The sequence below is a fragment of the Bos indicus x Bos taurus genome, chromosome 11 (assembly GCF_003369695.1).
Source record: "Bos indicus x Bos taurus breed Angus x Brahman F1 hybrid chromosome 11, Bos_hybrid_MaternalHap_v2.0, whole genome shotgun sequence".
Classification (NCBI taxonomy): domain Eukaryota; kingdom Metazoa; phylum Chordata; class Mammalia; order Artiodactyla; family Bovidae; genus Bos; species Bos indicus x Bos taurus.
In genome coordinates, this window is record NC_040086.1 from 77,085,653 (window position 1) to 77,109,772 (window position 24,120).

The 24,120-nt window shown below is 40.2% G+C and overlaps 1 long non-coding RNA gene across 1 annotated transcript; it reads right to left on the reverse strand.

The window, feature by feature from the left end:
• Nucleotides 1–700: 700 nt before the first annotated feature.
• On the reverse strand, nt 701–24,120 carry LOC113901520. Its single transcript, XR_003513459.1, has 3 exons — nt 23,867–24,120; nt 2,253–2,418; nt 701–1,091 (listed from the first exon to the last, which is right to left on the reverse strand). It is a non-coding gene; the product is annotated as an uncharacterized LOC113901520 (long non-coding RNA).

Genomic DNA, 24,120 nt, shown 5'->3' on the forward strand with positions numbered 1-24,120 from the left:
CTCATTAGAGTGAGTTTAGTGCCACTCCAGTATTCTTGCCTGGAAAATCCATGGGTGGAGGAGCCTGGTGGGCTGCAGTCCATGGGGTCGCTAAGAGTCAGACACAACTGAGCGACTTCACTTTCACTTTTCACTTTCATGCGTTGGAGAAGGAAATGGCAACCCACTCCAGTGTTCTTGCCTGGAGAATCCCAGGGACGGGGGAGCCTGGTGGGCTTCCATCTATGGGGTCACACAGAGTCGGACACGAATGAAGTGACTTAGCAGCAGTATCATTGCATAGGGTTCATGTCAAATGTTTTTCAGATAACATTGTCACATGGACTTTGGACGTTAGAAGTACATTCTTCCAGTTAGGCACCCGGGTGTGTTTTACTTGTTATTTCAGCCATATTCATGGGAGATGCTTAGGAAACAAATTGCTCAGTGACACCCATAGGACATGAAAAAATTTAAGTACCTCCCTATTGCCTGTCTTCATGGAAGAGGTGGATGGGAAAGTGTAATATAGCCTTTAAAGATTCAAATTTACATCCCAGTTCATGTACCCAGCTCGCCAACATGGAATCAGAAGTTTTGTCTTCGTCCTTGTGTGTTTAAGACCATCAAACCTAACCCCTGGATCTTGTCGTCTTTTGTTTGTTTGTTTGAACCCATTCTCTTTCTCTGAGTGAAACTCTTCAATTGAAACATTACAGTGGACTGTCTGGATAAGGAGCATGTTTTCACCAAATCTTTGGGTTATGATCTTTTCATTTACAATAGACAAATTTTAGATCTTTCATTTACAATAGTTTCTTTTTTCTGGGCTGTGTCAGTGTAGGCACTATGTCAGTTTGAAAAAAGAACAATAAATTCCATGAACGCCCCTACACAGCACTGTGTGAGCCATCTCTGTCTCCAGAGTTATAGGAACTTGTCCTGCCTCTGCTGCCGAGGCTCCTGGGATTAGAGACCAGCAGACAATCACGCACCACTCTGTATTTCAGGCAATACACATAGATGGACTTTGGAGTGAAGAAATCATATTTGTTGAAACCTTTGCCCAGAGTTATAAATCTGTGTGCCGCGTGGCAGGGATGTCTCTGAGTCTGGAACAAAGAACAAAGAGCATTTTAGTTAGTCACACTGAGGAAAACACAGAAGCAGCAGAAATCACAGGAGTATTAATAACAGTAAGGTACCCAGCCCCCTCTCCTCCTGAAGGAGCACCTGCCTTTTATTCAACTCCTCAAGTGGATTTCTGAAGCATTCCGGTTCCAGATCTGGACTTTCAAAACAATAAAACTAATTTTGGAATCATGCCCCAGGCCTTGGCGATCCATTTTTAATTATGAGTTTAGAGCTTTCAAGGAATCATAAAACCTCAAGGTGGCCCCAAACCTGGAAGTTAGTGTTTCCTGTCATCATTGGGTTCGGGGGTGCCCTACAATCCACAGTAAGCCTCTCAGAGGCCCAGTAAGCCCCACAACATTCGGTGGGATCCTTTAAAGCACATGATTCAGAAATATAATTATTTTTTCTTTGTAGAAACATTCTAAATTATGTAAAAGTATTAAAACATTTTCATAATTCCATAACAGCACATTTTGTTCACCATCCTCTTTTGTGATTAAGCTTATAATTGATGTGTTAAATCTTACAGAATAAAAAAGAAAAACGTGTATTTCTACTTTTGATGCTTAAATCCTGAATGCTGCCACTTATTCCAGTAAAACATCAAAGCATGCTTGGACAGGGACCTTGTTGGAGATAGCAGTATTTTACAATAGGGTGTAAAAAATTGCAAAATCAAGCCAGCTCCATGAGAATGTGCACAGCATGACGTTCTCTGTGAAGATCCTAACAGGGCCAGAAAATCCTGCACTCGTAATTGCCTAAATTCCACTGTCATCACTTGCCAGGCACAGTCCATAATCAGTGGAAGGATTCCAGAGGTGTGTGATATGACCCCTGAGTTCTTATCACAGACACTAAAATTCAGACAATTAAATCTGAAAGAAGGCAATCTAGAGTAGGTGAAAACAGAGTGATTGACGTGTGTGGATTTGTGTTGATCTTGCGCTGATTAGAGCTGCCAACGGAAGCCTCCTGCTGCCCTGAAGAGGTAGAGAGGCAGATCTTTGGAGGCAAGATTCTCATGTTATCTGATGTTATCTGGGCTTAGAAGAGAGTTCTGCCAAGAACGGGGATTTGCTAAGCGTGAAGCTAAACTCTGTTGGCCTTAACCTCATGACTTACTGAGACGATACCTGGTATGGAGTGATCTTTCATTTTTCTGTAGGCTCTGCAGACCTGGTGGGCTATCTGAAGGCACGTCTGCTTGCAAACAGTCACACCCTGAATGTGGGATACATGTGTACACCCTTGCCTTTTTCACGTTGCTTTTCATTGCATTCTTCAATGAAGAATTTAACTCTGAAATTTAAAAGAGAAAAAAAAAAAAAAAACTGGCTTATGTCTTGGCTTCAGTTTTGTCATCTGCACAGTAACAGGGTTGGTGGAACGGCATCATCACTGAGTACCCTCCCCAGCCCTGCATTCTCTTCTGTGGACTTCCAGAAGCTAAATGTCCCACGTTAGGCAGGAGCAGTGTAATCACTGCTCCAGGTTCACAGTGCGGGCCTGTTGGAAAAGCTGGGCTGTTTGCTAAAATAATGTTTTGGTGACTGCCCCTCGAAACCCAGTTCTTCACTTGTCAGATACAGTGTTGGAAGTCAGGGCCCCCCAATGAGGGGAGTTCAAAGACACAGGAAAGAAAGGATATGTGGGTGAGAAGCAGTACTTTTATAAAAAAAAAAAAAATGACTTTCTTTTTTATGTTTTTGAGTTTCAGATGCACATTACTTTTGAATTGATTACCAGTTTTGTTTGCATATAATGCATTACCTTAATTTTTAGGAAGTATTTTGTTAGATGAGTTCTACAACAGTTTTCCCTTAATTTCGATATTCTCTTGAAAGGGTCTTTAAAGTGAAATGCATGATACCTTTCAGAAAGCTCCATTACTTAGCTCTCTAACACTGTGAGGTGGGAAGTTTTAATTCTTCCTTTTGAATAAAGAGGAAACTAAAACACATAGATTTAAACACATCAGGGAAACAGAATTAGTTTCCTGGTGGCTCAGACAGTAACAAATATGCCTGCAATGCAGGAGACCTGGGTTTGAAGCCTGGGTCAGAAAGATCCACTGAAGAAAGGAATGGCTACCCACTCCAGTGTTCTTGCCTAGAGAATTCCATAGACAGAGGAGCCTGATAGGCTACAGTCCATGGGGTCACAAAGATTCGGACATGACTAAACAACTAACACTCATGCTACAGGATCATTTCAGCACTAATGGTAAAGAGAGTTCCAGAAAAATATCTATTTCTGCTTTATTGACTATGCCAAAGCCTTTGAGTGTGTGTATCACAATAAACTGGAAAATTCTGAAAGAGATGGGAATACCAGACCACCTGACCTGCCTCTTGAGAAACCTATATGCAGGTCGGGAAGCAACAGTTAGAACTGGACATGGAACAACAGACTGGTTCCAAAAAGGAAAAGGAGTACGTCAAGGCTGTATATTGTCACCCTGCTTATTTAACTTATATGCAGAATACATCATGAGAAATGGTGGGCTGGAGGAAGCACAAGCTGGAATCAAGATTGCCGGGAGAAATATCAATTACCTCAGATATGCAGATAACACCACCTTTATGGCAGAAAGTGAAGAGGAACTAAAAAGCCTCTTGATGAAAGTGAAAGTGGAGATTGAAAAAGTTGGCTTAAAGCTCAACATTCAGAAAACGAAGATCATGGCATCCAGTCCCATCACTTCATGGCAAATAGATGGGGAAACAGTGGAAACAGTGTCAGACTTTCTTTTTGGGGGCTCCCAAATCACTGCAGATGGTGATTGCAGCCATGAAATTAAAAGACACTTCTTATTCCTTGGAGGAAAGTTATGACCAACCTAGACAACATATTAAAAAGGAGAGACATTACTTTGCCAACAAAGATCCATCTAGTTAAGGCTATGGTTTTTCTAATAGTCATGTATGGATGTGAGAGTTGGACTATAAAGAAAGTTGAGCACCAGAGAATTGATGCTTTTGAACTGTGGTGTCGGAGAAGACTCTTGAGAGTCCCTTGGACTGTAAGGAGATCCAACCAGTCCATCTTAAAGGAAATCCGTCCTGAATATTCATTGGAAGGACTGATGCTGAAGCTGAACTCTTTGGCCACCTGATGCGAAGAGCTGACTCATTTGAAAAGAAGCTGATGCTGGGAAAAATTGAAGGCAGAAGGTGAAGGGGACGACAGAGGATTGTTTGGTTGGATGGCATCACCAACTCAATGGACATGAGTTTGGGTAAACTCTGGGAGTTGGTGGTTGGCAGGGAGGCCTGGCATTCACGGTCCATGGGGTCACAAAGAGTTGGATGCGACTGAACTGATCTGAACTGAATGGTAAAGAAGCTCACCTGGCAATGCAGGAGGCATAAAAGGTGTGGGTTTGATCCTCAGCTTGGGAATATACCTTGGAGGAGGGCATGGCAACCCATTCCAGTATTCTTGCCTGGAGAGTCCCATGGACAGAGGAGCCTGGCAGGCTACAGTCCACAGGGTCGCAGAGTCGGACATGACTGAAGCAACTTAACATGCATAGGATCAGTTTAAGATGCACAGATGACACTTCTGTTGAGGAGAAAAGGGACTTTCCAGCATGAGTGAAATCACATGGATTTAATACCCTACAGATGCTGCTCTAAGGCAGGTATCTGATTGTGGCAGCATCTGGATAAATACCCAGACAATTTTGTTTTCCCCACTAGGTGTCTTTGTTTTATTAGGCTTACTGCCTTAAGCCAACTACCCGGTCCTTTGTTTATTCTTCAGCTCTGACATCCCATCAGTTCAGTTCAGTTCAGTTCAGTTCAGTCGCTCAGTTGTGTCAGACTCTTTGCAACCCCATGAGCTGCAGCATGCCAGGCCTCCCTGTCCATCACAAACTCCCAGAGCCTACCCAAACTCATGTCCATTGAGTCAGTGATGCCATCCAACCATCTCCTCCTCTGTTGTCCCCTTCTCCTCTTGCCCTCAATCTTTCCCAGCATCAGCGTCTTTTCAAATGAGTCAGCTCTTCGCATTAGGTGGCCAAAGAATTGGAGTTTCAACTTCAACATCAGTCCTTCCAGTGAACGCTCAGGACTAAGCTCCTTTAGAATGGACTGGTTGGATCTCCTTACAGTCCAAGGGACTCTCAAGAGTCTTCTCCAACACAACAGTTCAAAAGCATCAATCCTTTAGCGCTCAGCTTTCTTTATAGTCCAACTCTCACATCCATACATGATCACTGGAAAAACTATAGCCTTGACCAGACAGACCTTTGTTGACAAAGTAATGTCTCTGGCTTTTAATATGCTGTCTAGGTTGGTCATAACTTTGCTTCCAAGGAGTAAGCATCTTTTAATTTCATGGCTGCAATCACCATCTGCAGTGATTTTGGAGCCCAAAAAAATAAAGTCACTCACTGTTTCCACTGTTTCCCCATCTATTTGCCATGAAGTGATGGGACCAGATGCCATGATCTTACATGATCTGACATCCCATAAAGGTTGGAAATTGAACCACACTCAGACTAAAATTGTATATCTTTAAAATCTCCCTGGGGTGCAGAGTGAAATCAAATCAACAGTGGATGGAAAGCTAACTGCCCAGGAAGCAGCTCAGGACCTCAGGTAAGTTAGGTCATCTCTGACCTCTTCCCTGAAGGCTTAACCCTGAGGGTATGAAATGGAATTGAATAAGGGGATCTGCATTCTCCAGAGATCACAGATGAAGGGGTCAAGAAAACAAGATCCATCCCCATATACCAGAGAGCAACTTCAGTAGTATAAATCCGTTCAGTAGAATATTTGTTATAGAATCAGAGAACTCGAAGAAACTCCATTAAATCATCCAGTTTATAAACTGCTTTCAAATAATTCACAAGAATTCATTTAATTACTTCTTGCACCACCAGGCATGTACTGGAATGGAATCCAACCCATACTGTTTTTTCAAAACAGATAATCTCAAAATATCCTTTGGTCATCTTTTCAGTCTCATCAGCATCAGCCACCCAGTTAATATCTAACCTAAATCACTCCTGCTACTTATTTAAGCCTTTATTTTCTTTGACACCTATGAGATATGGGAAAACAGCAAGTATCCTTTTCTGGAAACTTCTCAATTCTGTGATTCAGAGTGAATAGAGCATGTAGGGAAGAATCTCAAAGAACATAGATTGTTTAATTCTCCCATTAAGAGCTGGGAGTAAAGTAATGTATTTTACTTTCCCATTGATTAGCTTTGTGGTCTTGGACAAGTGATATACCACCCTTAAGCTTCAATTCTTTCTCTCATAATAAAAATATAACTTTTAAGCTGAAGATTATTATAATGAATTAAAGGGGTAATTTATGCAAAAAAAATGTATCAACTGTGAAGTGTAATCCAGATGCCAGATAGAGTAAAAATTGTTCATTTATTTTCTTTGGATAAATGTCTATTTAGGTCTTATGCTAATTTTGATTGAGTTGTGTTTGTTTTTTGTTTGTTTTTTTGGTTTTTTTTTTTGATGCTGAGTTGTATGAGCTTTGTGTGTTTTGGAAATTAAACCCTTGTTTGTTGCATCATTTACAAGCATGTTCTCCCATTTCATAGAATGTACTTTCATTTTGTTGATGGTTTCCTTTGCTGTGCAAAACCTTCTAAGTTTGATTAGGTCCCATTTGTTTATTTTTGATTTTATTCATTTCACCTTAAGAGACTGATCTAAGAAAATGTTGGTATGATTTATGTCCAGGAATGTTTTGCCTCTATTCTTTTCCAGGATACTTATGGTAATGTCTTATACTTAGGTCTTTAAACCATTTTGAGTTTATTCTTGTATGTGGTATATGGGAGTGTTCTAATTTCATTGATTTACATGTAGCTGTCTGGCTTTCCCAGCACCATTTATTGAAGAGACTGTCTTTTCTCTCTTGTGTATTTTTGCTGCCTTTGTTGAAGATTAATTGACCTTAGGTGTGTGGGTTTATTTCTGGACTCTATTCTGTTCCATTGATCTATATGTCTGTTTTTATGTCAGAACTGTGCTGTTTTGATTACAGTAGCCTTTCAATGTTGTCTGAGTAGACAGCATCCTTAAACACCTATTTGAAACTGGAAGCTGAGAGGCATGGCATAGAGAAAACCAAAAAACTGAGTATTGATTGACACATTATCTGGGGTAAGCTGAGAGAAGCAGGAATAAATCATTAATGTCATCGGGTACCAACAGTTTAATGTCAGTACAGAGGTGTACACTGCTGGATCATTATTTTCAGTATTCCAAAAGAAATATTAACTGCTCTGCTTTGGTGATGGCAGAAAGAGGTGATCGTGGTGGGTTTTACAGAGAGAGGTAGCATCAGGCTGAGTAATGTAATGAAAAGAGCATGACTTTGGTGTCAGACAGACCTGGATTCAAATCCCAATTCTGCCTCTTATTTGTGAATTTGAACAGTTATTTCATGTTTCTTAGTTTTTCTTACAGAGTGTAATGATACTATATCATGAGGTTTAAAATAAGATTATGATAATTTGTAGAATGTTCCTTAACATAAAGGACACTCTAATAATGAGAAGAAAATCAGCAAAAGATTTTCAGAGAGGTGCCTGTGATTTCTCCTAGATTGTAATAAAAATCAGTTCAGTTCAGTTGCTCAGTCATGTCCAACTATTTGTGACCCTATGGACTGCAGCATGTCAGGCCTCCCTGGCCATGCCAAACTCCCGGAGTTTACCCCAACTCATCTCCATTGAGTCAGTGATACCATCCAACCATCACATCCTCTGTCGTCCCCTTCTCCTCCCACCTTCAATCTTTCCCAGTGTTTTTTTATTTATTTACTCTTAACAGTTGTCATATTTTCCCCAGGAATGTTCTAGTAACTTTTCACTTTGAACTCTTAACCCTTGGAAAAATCCTATCAAGCCGCTAACATATTTGTTGTCACTTTACATTTGAGAGAGCTGAAATACAGAGAGGTTAAGATGCTTGCCAAATGTCACAGAGCTAGGCCAAAGTCCATATTCTGAACTGTATTGATATAGACTGGAGATGATATTAGATAGCCTCCTAATGAATGAATTTACTTTGCATATTTTTGGTTTTAATAATGAGATGATTAGAAAAAAAAAAGAAAATGCATCTTTAAATCCCTAGAGCAAGTCATATAAAGGTTACTTTATGGTCATATCAGGTTTCTATTTGGCAGCTAATTCCAAAGATACAGATAATCAAGAAGTGTAAATCACCATGTCATTTTAATAAGACACTTCATTTTCACATATAGCTACAAAAGATGAAATGTTGAAGAGTACCAGTGACTCAATGGACATGAGTTTGAGCAAACTTCAGGAGATAGTAAAGGACAGGGAAGCCTGGCACGCTACTGTCCAGTCTGATAAAGTCAGACTTAGTGACTAAACAATAACAAAATTGAAATATTTAAAGACAGAAGTTTGCCAGTTTCTATTAGTTAAGCTCTCATATTTGTGATAATTTTAGAATTCAGAAGTTTTAACATGGATAAGTTCAATATGTACATTTTTCCAATTAGTAAAAAAAAAAAAAAAAAGATGTAGGTTATCTATAAGAATCCAGGTTCCTTTTTATCCACAGTAAGACTTAAGTTCTAAAACACTTAAATAGGTAAAATTGTACATCAAGAACACCAAACATATTGTACAGGAATACAGGTCTGCTTTCAGTTGCTTGCTCATTAACTCGATATAAGCTGGAAAAACTATGGCCCAGAAAACTCCAAAGTAGAAAGATGTTTCACTTGTAATTAACTGAGTTGACCAATAACCATAGAGGAAATTAGAACTATAGTTTAAAAAAAAAATGTATTTCTCAAAGACAGTCCCCAGTGACTCATGACGTCAGTTGTTCAAGACCAGAGAAAAATCTGACAAGTGTCTCAGTTTGTATCTGGCATAAACTCAATGTGGAAAGTGGACAAAGATAGAATAAAACAAGGAAACCATAAACCAATGAATTATTTGGAGAGTTTTAACAAATTATAAGCAAAGTTATTTCCAGAACTGCTTTTAAAAGAATACTATGCCATGAAATTATTTAAATATAATTCTGTTTTAAGGACTATTGGGGCTTCCCCCATAACTGAATGGGTAAAGAATCTGCCTTCAATGCAGAAGACACAGGAGATGTGAGTTTGATCCCTGGCTTGGGAAGTCCCTTGGAGGAGGAAATGGTAACCCACTCCAGTATTTTTGCCTGAAAAATCCCAGGGACAGAGAAGCCTGGTGGACTACAATCCAAAGGGTTGCAAAGAGTTGGCCATGACTAAGCACAATACCATTTGTTTTAAGGACAATATTAATATAACAGTTGTAATTTATTACATTTTGAAACTTAAGGGTAAGATGTCTACAATACCCTTGATAGATATCAAAAATGTATTAATAAAATGTAACACAGAGCTTTTCTGGTGGTCCAGTGTTGAGAGCCCACCTGCCAGTGCAGGGGACACGGGTTCTATTCCTGCTCCAGGAAGATCCCACGTGCCACAGAGCAACTGAGCCCACGTGCCATAGCTACTGAGCTCATGCACTGTGAAGCCTGTGAGCCACAACTACTGAGCCCACGGGCTGCAATTACTACCGAAGCCCGTCACCTAGAGCCTGTGCTACACAACAGGAGAAGCCACTGCAGTGAGAAGCCCTGCACCGCAGCCTGGAGCAGCCCCGTCCTATGCAAACAGAGAGAAAGCTCACACACAGCAATGAAGACCCAGCACAGCCAAAAATCAAATAATAAATCTTTTTTTAAAAAATTTAATATCCATTCCTGATTACACAAGAAAGTCTCTTGGTAAATTAGGTAAATGGAAGGAAACTTCCCTAACTGGGTACAACATATCTACTAGAAACCTAAGTCTCCTGTCTTAGTTTAGGCAAACAACCAAAGAAGCTTCTTTCTTACTTAAGTCCAAGGTGAGTGTTTCTGGTTAGCAAGCCCTATTCACAGTCTTACAGGTACTCAGAATCCTTGCATCTCATGGCCTCATCTCCTGGAAACTCATCCTCTATATTCAGCTTCAAAAAGGAGGATGGAGGAGTGTAAGTGAGAGTTTTTAGGGGCCTGGCATAAATACTGTTCACATTACACTGGGGAGAGCATAGTCCCATGGCTGTACCCAGTCATGAGGGAAGCAGGAAGATAGATTCTAGCTGTGTGCTCAAAGGGAAAACTGGAAAATTGCTTCTGTGGATGCTCTGGCTAACTGTATCTGCAGATCCCGCTTCTCACTCACCTTGTCCCCAAGAGAGATAACCCCAAATCTTAGGGAGTTACTACATTCATCTCAAAGGTAAGAACTCTCACTGCGGTGCAGTCCAATTCATCAAATACTTCAGATCAAGTATGTGGTTCCTTATGGTTTGGTGACCGATGAACTAAAAATATTAACAAACGTTCACAACTCCTGCATACCCACAAGGTAGCAGAGTGGAAGGAGACATCAGCAATACAAGGCTCTATTTGGAAAAGGGATACACACGAAATCTCAGACCAAACACAAAATTAAAATCCTGATGGATATGTATCTAAACATGAAATATCTAACCACAAAAGACTGAACTACTGAATATTAAAAGTCACTATATAGTAAAATAGGTTTCGGTTTGTATTAGGATGGTCTCTTGAGCATGACACAACACCCAGAAATCTTGAAGTAAAACAATGGACAGATTTGTCCTCATAAAAATGTAAAATTTCTGTATCTCAGGCAGTACCTTAGACATGAGTAATAAGTATTTACAACATAACTAACAATTGGTTAATATCTCTAATATAAGAAAAAGACAACCAACCCAAAATAAAATTGGGGGTTTTTGCCTTTCTGTTGGGAAACTAACCGCACCCAGGAATGTTTTCTCCTTCCCCAACCTTCTCTGTCCTTCTATTCTAAGCCTTGGCTTTCTTTTCATGAGTATGGAAATATATACCCCATTCTGTAAATTCAAAGGGAAATTTTTAGCTAATGAAAATTATGAGAATTTCCGAGAGTCTAAGAAAACAAAGGATAAGTTTGAAGAGGGTAATTGCAGTCTGGAATTTGTGCTGGACCATTTTGGAAAGTACTGCCACAGCACATGGGGGCTTCACCAGGAATTCCGCCTGCCTGCAGGGAGAAGAGCTGCCCAGGTGGCTCAGTGGTAAAGAATCCAGCCACCAATGCAGAAGATACAGTAGACGGGGTATCAACCCCTGGATCAGGAAGGTCCCCTGGAGAAGGAAATGGCAACCCACTCCAGTGCCCTTGCCTGGAAAATTCTATGGACAGAGGAACCTGGTGGGCTAGAGTCCATAGGGTGGTAAAGAGTTAGACACAGCTGAGCACACATGCCTGCAGGTAGAAGCCAGGAGCAGAGAAGAGGGATTCAGTGCAGATGACAGGGAACGCGATGGGATCCCCACAGTGGCTGTGCCACGTGCATCCTACTCTCCTCTCCACTCGTTCAGGTTTGTCTTTGAGCAGGAGCCATGCTGAAGGAGAGGCAGAAACTGACAGTGCCCAGAGAGAATGACTCAGCCCAGAATACCAGCCTCGAAGGAATCCCATCCAGCATGCGTCCCACCTTTTCCCCATTTCAACTGAAAACAGTGGGGAGCACGAACCTCAATAGCTGTTTCTCCAGCTCCCACAAGGAAGGCTGAGGGTCTGGCAGTATAAAGGATCTGGCAAAGGATCCAAAGCACAGAGATGAGCTATAATTAGAAATCACCAACATCTGGCATGCAGCCACTGTGAAAAAACAGACAACAACCCAACAGAGGTACAACTATGCAAAAGTTAATAGAGTGATAAGAAAAGGACTTTAATACAAGTTTAATTAGTGTCTTCAGATATAGGATGGAGTCACAATAATGAATCAGAAACTGTCTGTTATAAAACCAAAGACAGACCTTGGAAGTAAAAAATTATTGAAATTAAAAATTCAGTAGATATAAATAGAAGAATGGGCGCAGCTATAAAAGAAACTGGATATCTGGAAGACAGCCTGGAAATGAAGGACGAGGTGAGAAAAAGATGAAAACTTAACACATGGAAGAGAGTTCTGCAAGCCATAGTATCTACCCAGTAGAAAATAATGAAAACAGAGGAAAGGTAAAATATGAAGAAATAATAGGATGAAATTTCTTATAGTTGAAGAAACATATAAATCCTCAGATTCAAATGGTACCAACTATTGCTGCTGCTAAGTCATTTCAGTCGTGTCCAACTCTGTGCAACCCCATAGACGGCAGCCCACCAGGCTCCCCCATCCCCGGGATTCCAACTATAGAGAAGGATTAAAAATAAACACACAACAAAGATAAAACAATGTACAAAAGTAATGAAAGTTAAGAACATGAGGTATATAGTCAATGTGCTAAAACTACAAGAGAAAAGACAGACTTCTGAAGCCTCCAGAGAGGGTTAGAAAAAGGTTGTTCAAAATAAGTGGCATTACATGTGTCATCAACAGTATTGGATGAAAGAAGATACTGAACAATATCTTTAGCCTGCTGAAAGAAAAGAACTTGAAATCAAAATGATTAAGATGGAGTCAAAAATCTGAATAAACAAATCTCTATTTAAATACATTTTAAAAAGTTTCTCAGCTGTGCTATGGAGAGTCAAGAAAGTGATCTGTGTGTACCTGCTTAAGTGAAAAGAAAGTGAAGTCATCCAGTCGTGTCCGACTCTTTGCGACCCCGTGGACTGTAGCATACCAGGCTCCTCTGTCCATGGGATTCTCTAGGCAAGAATACTGGAGTCGGTTGCCATTTCCTTCTCCAGGGGGTCTTCCTGACCCAGGGATCAAACCCAGGTCTCCCGCATTGTGGACAGACGCTTTTCCCTCTGAGCCACCAGGGAAGCTTGGGCCAGTGTAAAAAACCACTTAGGGGCAAGTGAATCTCAAGGATGAAAGTCAGAGTTCTGTGATCCAGCTTCCCAACCTGTGTGGAGACCTGCCATTTTATTTTTTGAAGGAAGCTGACGAGTTTCATTATAGATGTATTCCTTTTCACCATATTTCCATTCCTATTCACAACTACTAATTCCTCTCCTATTTTGTGCAAAGATTAGGCAAAATAATCAGAGATACTAAGGAGTCAGGCTATGAGTTGGAAGACAAATGTATCCTCACTCCAACCAGCTACATATTGCAGGATCCAGGCAAGCACTTAGCCTTAGAGCCTGTATTTCTTTTTCACCCACCAGATGGGAAGGATACCATTTACCCATCTATCTTGTAGATTTGTATTTGAGGATTAAAAGAGGGTGAACATCTGGTAATGGATAAAAAGAAGTATACATGGGAGATTTAGTGTTAGTTTGAAGGGTATGTGTGGAACAAAAATGAAAAAATATGAAGACACACCAGTTATGATACATTTATAACCTTTTCCATCTCCAGGCCAGCAATCACTTGTGTCCATGCCCAAATATGCCCTGAGCATGTCTCCTTGTACTTAGGCCCTACACGGAGTTAGTGTAGTAGCATCTCTAGCAATTTGTTCAATGTATGCTTAATAAATGATTCTGCAGTAAAAGAAAAAGGTTAAGGATAATCTTCAATCATAAAGAAAATACTGAGCTCTGTTCATTATTCTCTGAGGAGGATGCTCTGATTATGGAAAATTTTTCTTTAAAATGACAAAGTGAATAAAAATGTTGGTGTTAAAAAGAATAGCTATAGAGAAGCAGCTATCTAGGGTAACACCATTCAGAAGGGGCTAGGCGACTTTAGAATTTGATATAATTTTCATAAAGCCTGGCAATAACTGACTTTATTCCAATATTTCAAATGGTTACAAAAAAGAAATAATGAAGTAATTAAGATTGTAAAAAAGTTAAATTTAGTGATAAACTCCCAACATAAGAGTAGTGTGCTATATGAAAGATCTTTGAAATAAAAGAAAATGGAGATAAGGTGATTCTAATGCAATTTTAAATCTCTAGAGACATATATCATCAAACTCCTCCAGTAGAAATGCTTTTTATTATACTCTCATGTCTTACTCATTTGTATGTATTCAGAGTATTTTATTCTAAGATTACATATATGGCTGAATAAATTTCTTAGTGTCCACAGACTTTTTATTTTAGTGGAATATTTGTATATAAATGTTTCCAGCAAATTACCAGATCAGTGACAATTTATGGAACATGAACTGAATTAATAAATTCATTTGAAGAGAAGAAAAATGTTTCATTGCTCCTGAACTCTTATGTATTGAATTTTACTTTTTATGAAGTGATATAAAAATGTATTTCTAATGGTAAAAATATATGAATATATGAAAAAATTAGGTTTATATCAAGTTAGAGAAGATGAGGCTTGGAAGATAATTTAAAATCAAATAGTTAAGAGTCTGTTGAAGCTGAAACTCCAATACTTTGGCCACCTGATGTGAAGAGTTGACTCATTTGAAAAGACCCTGATGCTGGGAAAGATTGAAGGCAGGAGGAGAAGGGGATGACAGAGGATGAGATGGTTGCATAGCATCACCAACTCAATGGACATGAGTTTGGGTAAACTCCAGGAGTTGGTGATGGACAGGGAGGCCTGGCATGCTGCGGACCTCACTGGTGTGCTGCGGTGCATGGGGTTGCAAAGAGTCGGACATGACCGAGTGAACTGAACTGAGTGTAAAAGTCTTGAAAAGTTTGGCTTGGGTGGGATATCAGAGATCATCTGGTATTTAATTAACCTGTTAACTTTATGTTCAGAGAAATTAGGTCCCAAGAATCCCTCCAATTTCTTTTTTATTGAAGTATAGTTCATTTATAGTACTGTGTTAGTTTCATGTATACAGTAAAGTGAGATATATATATTCTTTTTCAGATTCTTTTCTATTATAGATTTTTGCATTATCCTTGAATATAGTTCACTGTGCTATGCAGTAGTCTTTGTTGTTTATCTGTTTTATAAATTGTGGTTTTCATTCTGTCTGTCCTCTGATGGATAAGGATAAGAAGCTTGTGGAAGCTTCCTGATGGAAGGGACTGGCTGTGGGGAAATCTGGGTCTTGTTCTGATGGGTGGGATATATTTTTTGCAGCTGAAGATGGAGAAGCTCTATACAGTCAGCAAAAGCAAGACCAGGAGCTCACTGTGGCTCAGATCATGAATTCCTTATTGCAAAAATTCAGACTTAAATTGAAGAGAGTAGGTGAAACCACTATACCATTCAGAAAGTGTGTGAAAGAAAGTGTGAAGTCACTCAGTTGTGTCTGACTCTTGCGACACCATGGACTGTAGCCCAGGTACAGTAACACCAGGCTTCTCCATCCATGGAATTTTCCAGGCAAGAGTACTGGAGTGGGTTGCCATTTCCTTCTCCAGGGGATCTTCCCCACCCAGGGATTGACCCTGGGTCTCCAGCATTGCAGGCAGATGCTTTACCATCTGAGCCACCAGGGAATAGACCATTCAGGTATGACCTAAATCAAATCCCTTGATTATACAGTTCAGTTCAGTTCAGTCGCTCACTCATGTCCAACTCTTTGCAACTCGTGAATCGCAGCACGCCAGGCCTCCCTGTCCATCACCAACTCCCAGTTTACTCAAACGCATGTCCATCGAGTCAATGATGCCATCCATCCATCTCATCTTCTGTCATCCCCTTTTCCTCCTGCCCCCAATCCCTCCCAGCATCAGAGTCTTTTCCAATGAGTCAGCTCTTCGCATGAGGTGGCCAAAGTATTGGAGTTTCAACTTCAGCATCAGTCCTTCCAATGAACACCCAGGACTGATCTCCTTTAGGATGGACTGGTTGGATTTCCTTGCAGTCCAAGGGACTCTCAAGAGTCTTCTTCAACACCACAGTTCAAAAGCATCAATCCTTCAGTGCTCAGCTTTCTTCACAGTCCAACTCTCACATCCATACATGACCACTGGAAAAACCATAGCCTTGACTAGACGGACCTTTGTTGGCAAAGTAATATCTTTGCTTTTAATATACTATCTAGGTTGTTCAAAACTTTCCTTCCCAGGAGTAAGTGTCTTTTAATTTCATGGCTACAATCACCATCTGCAGTGATTTGGGAGCCCAAAATAATAAAGTCAGCCACTGTTTCCATTGTTTCCCCATCTATTTTCCATGAAATGACGGGACCAGATGCCATGATATTAGTTTTCTGAATGTTGAGCTTTAAGCCAACTTTTTCACTCTCCTCTTTCACTTTCATCAAGGGGCTTTTTAGTTCCTCTTCACTCACAGTAGAAGTGACAAATAGATTCAAGGGATTAGATATGATAGACAGACTGCCTGAAGAACTATGGACAGAGGTTTATAACACTGTACAGGAGGCAGTGATCAAAACCATCCCCAAGAAGAAGAAATGCAAAAAGACAAAATGGTTGTCTGAGGAGGCCTTACAAATAGCTGAGAAAAGAAGGGAAGGGAAAGGCAAAGGAGAAAAGGAAATAAATATGTATCTGAATGCAGAGTTCCAAAGAATAGCAAGGAGAGATAAGAAAGCCTTCCTCAGTGATCAGTGCAAAGAAACAGGAAAACAATAGAATGGGAAAGACTAGAGATCTTGTCAAGAAAATTAGAGATACCAAGGGAATATTTCATGCAAAGATGGGCACAATAAAGGACAGAAACTGTATGGACCTCACAGAGGCAGAAGATATTAATAAGATGTGGCAAGAATACATTGGAGAACTATCCAAAAAAGATCTTAATGACCCACATGACCACAATGGTGTGATCCCTTACCTAGAGCCATGTATCCTGGAGTGCAAAGACAAGTGGGCCTTAGAAAGCATCTCTACGAACAAAGCTAGTGGAGGTGATGGAATTCCAGTTGAGCTATTTCAAATCCTAAAAGATGATGCTGTAAAAGTGCTGCACTCAATATGCTAATAAATTTGGAAAACTCAGCCGTGGCCACGGGACTGGAAAAGGTCAGTTTTCACTCCAATCCCAAAGAAAGACAATATCAAAGAATGCTCAAACTACCACACAATTGTTCTCATCTCATACACTAGCAAAGTAATGTTCAAAATTCTCCAAGCTAGGCTTCAACAGTACATGAACTGAGAACTTCCAGATGTTCAAGCTGGATATAGGAAAGGCAGAGAAATCAGAGATCAAATTGCAAACATCTGTTGGATCATAGAAAAAGCAAGAGAATTCCAGAAAAACATCTGTTTCATTGACTACACCAAAGCCTTAAACTGTGTGGATCACAACAAACTGTGGGAAAATCTTAATGACATAGGAATACCAGACCACCTCACCTGCCTCTCAAGAAACCTGCACACAGGTCAAGAAGCAACAGTTTGAAATGGACATGAAACAACAGACCGGTTCAAAATTGGGAAAGGAGTACGTCAAGACTGTATATTGTCACCCTGCTTATTTAACTTATATGCAGAGTACATCATGCAAAATGCCAGGCTGGATGAAGCACAAGCTGGAATCAAGATTGCTGGGAAAAATATCAATAACCTCAGATATGCAGATGACATCACCCTTATGGTAGAAAATGAAGAGGAACTAAAGAGCCTCTTGATGAAAGTGAAAGAGGAGAGTGGAAAACATGGATTAAAACTCAACTTTCAAAAAACTAAGATCATGGCATCCAGTCCCATCACTTCATGGCCAATAGATGGGGAAACAATGGAAACAGTGACAGAATTTATTTTCTTAGGCCCCAAAATCACTGCAGATGGTGACTGCAGCCATGAAATTAAAAGATTCTTGATCTTTGGAAGAAAAGCTATGACAAACCTAGACAGCATATTAAAAAGCAGAGACATTACTTTACCAACAAAGGTACATATAGTCAAAGCTATGGTTTATCCTATAATCCTGTATGCATGTGAGAGTTGGACTATAAAGAAAGTTGAGCACCAAAGAACTGATGCTTTTAAACTGTGGTGTTGGAGAAGACTCTTGAGAGATAAGCAGGAAAATCAAACCAGTCCATCCTACAGTAAATCAGCCATGAATATTCATTGGAGGGACTGATGCTGAAGCTGAAGCTCCAATACTTTGGCTACCTGAGGCGAAGAACTGACTCACTGGAAAAGAACCTGATGCCGGGAAAGATTGAAGGCAGGAGGAGAAGGGGATGATAGAAGATGAGATGGTTGTATGGCATCACCAACTCAATGGACATGGGTTTGAGTAAGCTCCGAGAGTTGGTGATGGACAGGGAAGTCTGGAGTGCTGCAGTCCATGGGGTCGCAGAGTCAGACAAGACTGAGCAACTGAACTGATGCTTTCAATTAAAAGATTTTAACTAAACAATGCTCGATACACTAGACAATAGTGTTTTCTGGCCATCTTTGAGGCACATGTCCTATCAGAGAAATGTTGCCCACTGTTTTTGTCTCTCTCTCTCTTGCATGCATACACACACTTCCAAAAGTCTGTAATTAGATAACTGAACTTTTCTCTCACTTGTCAGCAAAGCACATTTATCCAGAAGAGTGAAAATATCAAGCAATAAGGCAACAAAAGCAAAAATTAAAAAGTGGGACTACTGAAAAGCTTCGCCACAGCAAAGGAAACAATCCATGAAATGAAAAGGCAACATATGAAATGGAAGGAAATATTTGTTAATCATATATCTGATAAAGGGTTAATATCCAAAATATATAAAGAACTCATACAACTCAAAAGCAAAAACAGACAAGCTGAATTAAAAATGGGACAGAGGAACTGAATAGACATTTCTTCCATGAAGTTATACAGGAAGCCAACAGATACATGAAAAGGTGCTCAACATCTGTCATCATCAGTGAAATGAAAATCAAAACCACAATAAATCATCTCACACTTGTTAGAATGGCTGTCCTCATAAAGACAAGAGTTAAGGTTGATGAAGATGTGGAAAAATAGGAATCCTTGTCCACTTTTGATGAGAATGTACATTGTGTTGCCACTATGGAAAACAGTATGGAGGTTCTTCAAAAATTAAAAATAGAATTACCATATAATCCAGAAATCCTACTTCTGAGTATATATCCAAAAAAAATGAAAAGAGGATAACAAAGAAATATCTGCACCCCCATATTCCTAGCAGCATATTCACAACAGCAGATATATGAAACAACCTGAGAATCCATCAACAGAAGATGAATTCAGGAAGTGGGTGGTGATGGGGACACAAAGCCAAGTGGACTTTAGCCACAGGATAATTTCTGCAATGTGTAATTAAAGTATCTTGGGCTTTCTTGGCAAATTCTATCCAGGAGCGGGGAAACACACCACAGTTCTTTTACATATCTGCCTTCTTTTGATCTGAATTCAGTCACCTTGGTAATAATGAGAATTTTCTATTAGAATTACTTGTTTTAATACCCAAGTTCTAACTTAAGCCTCATTATGTGGAGCAAAAGAAGCCAGACACGAAAGAGTACCAACCATGTTTCCATTAAAATGAAGCCCTAAAATAACAAAACTCATCTATGATGATAAAAATCAGTCCTGTGGTTGCCTCAAGGAGGGCAGGAATTGAGTGGGAAGGGTCATCAGGGAACTTTCTAGAGTAAGTATTCTGTAGCCTGATATAGGTGAGAGCTTATGCATTTGTCAAAGCTCACCAAACTGTGCATTTAAGATCTGTTCATTTCACTGTAAATAACACCTGTTATTAAAATGAATGCATGCATTTATACTATTTCATATCAAATTAAACATAATTACGAAAAAATACATGTGTTTTTCCTTGGGAAGGTCTGTCAGAAATCTAAATTCAAGTCTGTATGTAGTTGTCAGTTGCAAGCACAAGAGTATGAATAGGACAGAAGCCATATGCCCCTCAGGAATTCTCCCTGGATTTCTGTAGCCATGCCTAAAACAGCAATTCTCACTGGGAAGAGGAAAACAGTGGGAAATAACACCTCCTGATGGTTGGGCTCCAAAATCACTGCAGATGGTGACTGCAGCCATGAAATTAAAAGACGCTTACTCCTTGGAAGGAAAGTTATGACCAACCTAGATAGCGTATTCAAAAGCAGAGACATTACTTTGCCAACAAAGGTTCATCTAGTCAAGGCTATGGTTTTTCCTATGGTCATGTATGGATGTGAGAGTTGGACTGTGAAGAAGGCTGAGTGCTGAAGAATTGATGCTTTTGAACTGCAGTGTTGGAGAAGACTCTTGAGAGTCCCTTGGACTGCAAGGAGATCCAACCAGTCCATTCTGAAGGAGATCAGCCCTGGGATTTCTTTGGAAGGAATGATGCTAAAGCTGAAACTCCAGTACTTTGGCCACCTCATGAGAAGAGTTGACTCATTGGAAAAGACTCTGATGCTGGGAGGGATTGGGGGCAGGCGGAGAAGGGGACGACAGAGGATGAGATGGCTGGATGGCATCACTGACTCGATGGACGTGAGTCTGGGTGAACTCCGGGAGTTGGTGATGGACAGGGAGGCCTGGCGTGCTGCGATTCATGGGGTTGCAAAGAGTCAGACACGACTGAGTGACTGAACTGAACTGAACTGAACTGTTGGTTAAATCAGAACAACCAGGCTGAGTTTTCGAATGCAGAGATGGGCTAACGCTCTGGTTCACCCCCAAAAGATTCTCTCAGGATGCTTCCCCACCTTAAGAACCATCTCAGAAGGAGCCACTGTGATTAAAGAGAGCCTTGTAACCCTTGGCTACATTGGGTATAAGCTCTTGATCCCATGAGGTTAGGTCGTTCAGGTTTACCAACCTCTACCTCACTTTATTACTGTCATCTACCAACTTCCTAGGATATCCCCTCTCATTAACTGGCAAATATAGGACCTGAATCTTTCTTTCTACCCCAGTTCCTATCATAATTCTGGTGATATCAAGGTTGTGTGTTAATAGATGAGCCATCCAGAAAACGAACCCAGACTTTCATGATTCCAGAGTCTCTCACATCCACTCTGCTTTAGCCAAATCACACCTAGAATCTTGTCATCACCTGGAACGCACCACATCTGAAACTCTGAAGTGCACTGTCCCGTTATGAGTCTCAACCTCTTATCCTTCTACTTCTCTTGTGCCTTCACTCCCACTGTACCTTCTTTCAACACTAGAGAGACCTCCAGTTCTTTAACCCCCATAATGTTTCCCGGTCTGTGAGGACTTGCTAAGGCTTCCATGCCAACTTAGACTGTTATAACATGATAGGTTGTCTCAATTTTTTTTTATCAGTATCTTTGACACTTTTTTAACATACTTTCATAACAACACCTGGACAGTAAATCTCCAGCCAAAGATCAAAACACTATTACTGCTTACTGTTATCTTTATTCTTGTGCACACACGACTAAAGAATGGTTCTAATTGACAAATTTTATGGTTCTAGCTGATAAGTTTCATGGGCATTTTTAATCCCAATTTCACTGAATTGTAGAGAAGTTATAACTGATCATCCTAAAAGAAACACTCCACAATCATAAGGACTAATAAACAAGTCAGGAAGTTTGCAGAATATGAAGTCAACATACAAAAATCAATTACTTTATGTTAGTATCCTAGCAGTGAACAATCCATAACTGTAACTTAAAAAAAAACTATTCCAATTGTAGTAGCATTAAAATAATAAAACATTCAGGAATAAATATAACAAAAGTGTAGTACTTGTACACCTAAAATTTTAAAACATCATTGAAAGAAAAAAAGGCCTACATAAATGGAAAGACATCCCACATCTAAGAATTGGAAGACTTAATATTGTTAACATAAGCAAAACTTTCCAAATTGATCTAAAGATTCAGTGCAATTTATTTCAAAATTCCAGCTGGCTTCTTTGCACAAGATGACAAGGTAATTCTAAAATTCATAGGAAATGCAAGGGAACTAGAATAACCAAAGCAATCTTGGGGAAAAATAATGGATTTGAGGGACTCACACTTCCCAATTTCAAAATTTACTACAAAGCTACTGTCATCAAGACAGTGTCATACTGGCATAAAAGTAGACATTTGGATCATTTGAGAATAGAATTGAAAGTCCAGAAATAAACTCCCATATTTATGGTCAAATGATTTTTGATGAGGATGCCAAAAGATTCAGTGGGGAGAGAAGAGTCTTTGCCACAAATGGTGCTGGTATAACTGCAGATCCAAATGTAAAAAATGAATCTGGAGCTTTAGGCTTCAGCCCTGCATGTAAAAACCACAATCTTACCCCCAAAAAAAGTGAAAAAAAAAACCCACTAAAAATCAGGGACTTTCCCTGGACTCATGAAGCTTAGGTAGCAGGGCAAGCGACCACCCCAAAATCTGGATGGATGGTAAGGTCACTGAGGTCCACTTCCCTGGAATGGGAATCACTGGAGCCAGACACTGATAACAATACTTTTGTGGTAATTCTGACAAGTTGCAGGAGCTGAGTGCGGACTAGTAAGAGAGTGAGACTCCTAGAATCTCTGATCTTAGGGGATCACTCATACTTTCATGGACTTTACTTCTAGGAAACCCACCAGGTTCTCACAGTGAAGAACCAAGAAACATCACCTCATGGCTCTGACAGGTGGTGGAAAAGTTTTCCTAATTTGAAATAAATCCAGAGTGATTTCCATAACAAAGCCCTGCCCTTCAGGGGAAAGATTCTACCCAAGTCTTTGTCCATTTGGGAGAAGTGCTCTCCCCTGCCTCCAGCCCTCAATGTGTTTGTTTCCTGTCCTGCCTAACAGAGAAGGGGTCCAAGGGACACTTGTGAAGGTCACCTACCAGCGACCAAAGCACACTCAAACACTGAGATTTAACTACAAAACTATAGAATGCTTTCCCTCCCAGACACCTCACCACCACACAAACAGGGCTGTGATGTAGCAGGGGGCTATGGTTGATAATGCAGATTCTGTCTAAGGAGGACTTCTCAGGGAATCATCCCTGGGCAGCAGGGGAGATGAACAGAAAGGCACTGCAGAAACCTGACGCCTCCCGCACCTACACCTACAGCTACATTAAACAGTAAGCACAGCCCAGCTCGTAGTAGACCTGCTTAGTTTCATTTATCCTAGTCATTTTATAAATGTACTGACCTTATCATAAGTTCTTTTACCAAACTTCTGATTGGTTGTATAGCAAAAGATGACTAACCTTTCTAATACTTTCCATATCATTAAGTGTTTGTATTATTGTATCATTTTATTTCTGCCTCTTTTGTTGCTCCAGTTTCAACCAAAGTCCTTTAAAGACAAAGACTGCATTTTACTTTTCTGTACCTTTCATTGATAGCCTAACTCAGTGATGGGTGAGTGGGTGAGTGAGGGAATGGGTGAGTGAGGGAATGGGTGAGTGAGTGAGTGAATGAACGAATGAACAAACCAGCTTAAGATTGTCATTGGGGTGACAAGGGAGCCCCTGGAGGAGGTACGGCAGTTCTGGTTGTTGCTATTGCTCTGATGGAACTTTCTTGGTCCTGGACATCCTCCCCCAGGGAAAAAGTGTCCAGTGGAGAATGGTCTGAAGTCAGCAGTCTGGTTTCTAGTCCTGAATGTACCGCTAGATATCTGTGTGACCTTGAAGAGCTCAATGCTCTGGGCTTTTTACATCTCTGTAAAATAAACATTCCTTTCAGACCTATTATTCCAAGATTCTTAAAACCACTGGTCCTTATAAAGATGCAGGGGAAAAAACCTACCAAAATAAACCACAAACTTAGCAAATAATATTTATTTTTTAGATCCTATTCATATCTAGGATTTAATGAATGCCTGCTGTATTCAGGCACTGCTTTAAACAAGTACATCACTTGTATCATTCATATGAAAACCATTTCATTGACTTTGACAAAAGAGGCATAGAAAGGTTGTGTCACTTACAGAGCTGGTGGTGGAACCAATTTCAGATCCAGGCTGTCTGACTCCCATAGCTGTGCTCTTGATCTTAATGTTTCTCCCAGCACAAGGGTAGAACCAGCCTTCCCTTCCTCCCTCGGAACCACTGGCCTCTTCTGAGATTGTATAGTTCATTTGAAAGAGTAAAACTGCTGCCTCAATACAAAGTGATAATTCAAAAGGATGTTGTGAGAGAACAGAACTCCCAGCAGAGCAAAGAGATATTTGCTAATGACTTC